This window comes from Schistocerca nitens, chromosome 1, assembly GCF_023898315.1.
Source record: "Schistocerca nitens isolate TAMUIC-IGC-003100 chromosome 1, iqSchNite1.1, whole genome shotgun sequence".
In the NCBI taxonomy this organism is placed as follows: Eukaryota; Metazoa; Arthropoda; class Insecta; order Orthoptera; family Acrididae; genus Schistocerca; species Schistocerca nitens.
The window spans coordinates 979,456,295-979,457,707 of NC_064614.1; positions in this window are offsets into that span (position 1 = coordinate 979,456,295).

Genomic DNA, 1,413 nt, shown 5'->3' on the forward strand with positions numbered 1-1,413 from the left:
CACCACCGTACGACCACCACAGGTCAAATGCACCGCATGGTCATGTGCAGAGGTGATTTAAACCCGCAAACTGCCCACCAGAGCATTGTTTCACCATGTATCAGCATTATTCTTAATTTATGAGCATGAGTGTAGTTTCCAGGGGCAGATACCACTTAGCTTTGGTTCCTGCGGACAAGCCCATCAGCGGAACCAGACCAAAGGAAAAATAGTCCATCTTACATTTTATTGTGGCACACAGTAGAGAATTCACAGTATTTGTTACAGAAATGTTTAGAGTGTCTCCATATCAGAAAATTGTAGAAAATGATATAATTAGAAGCAGAGTTAATACTTGGTAAACTTTAGTGTATGACATCACTGCTACCAAGAATTGGAAGCAGTAGGTTGACACACCATCGTTAGGGGAGTTGCATCTTAGAGGCTCGACTAGGATGTGTGCTAAGTGTCGCTTCGTCAGGATTTAACAATAAGCTTTGCTAATGTTCAGACTACGCTACTGACACTGACTAAGTAAAACCACACAGGCAGTGAACATTATGAAAGTATTAAGAATATTTGTAAACACAAGTAGTTAATGAGCAAAGCTTATGTCATGCAAAGTAGGCTGGGCAACATTAAGTGTAAAGTGTAGCAGAATGGGGGTGGAGAAAACGAATCTATCAATGTCTCTTTCATTCAGAGATTACAATACTCATATGACATACTGCATTCACTCACAGGAGGCAATGTTTACTTAAAAGTAAAACACCTTGACTCATAATATCTTGTATCAAACAATTCTAACAGAATAAAATTGTAACACTAAGAAGGAGTTATGTGATATAATAGAAAGTTGGTATATGTGTTTCTACATCTGAAACATGATGTCTATCCAAATTTCACACCTATCGCATAAGAGGTGCGCTAGTAACACCACTATGAGGATGAAAATCAAGTTTGCTTTCAATACCCGTTGTAGTGAGCATCAGTTACCTTTCAGACTGGATGTGGTAGGCTGATGTTAGTCAAGAATGCCTTTAAAGGTCTCAAAGACACCATTACCAACATCGATCCAAGGTTGAACGAGGTCATGTAATAGGGCTATGACAAGATGGACGTTCCTTCTGCGATATTGCACTGTACACTGTACACAACTGCTGGCAGCAGTGGTCACAAAAATGTACGGTCACAAGAAGACCAGGCTCCAGACAGTCGTGTGGCACTAACTAGAGGGACAACCATCATGTTTGGTGTGGGGCTCTTCACATTGTAATGCATCTGCAGTGGCAATTTGAACATCCGTTGGCACCACAATAACAAAACAAACTGTTACAAAATAAATCAGTTACTTCAAGGACAGCCCTACAGTGGCTTTTCACTGACCCTAAACCACTGCCATCTGCGACTTCAGCAGTGTCAAGCAAGAGCTCA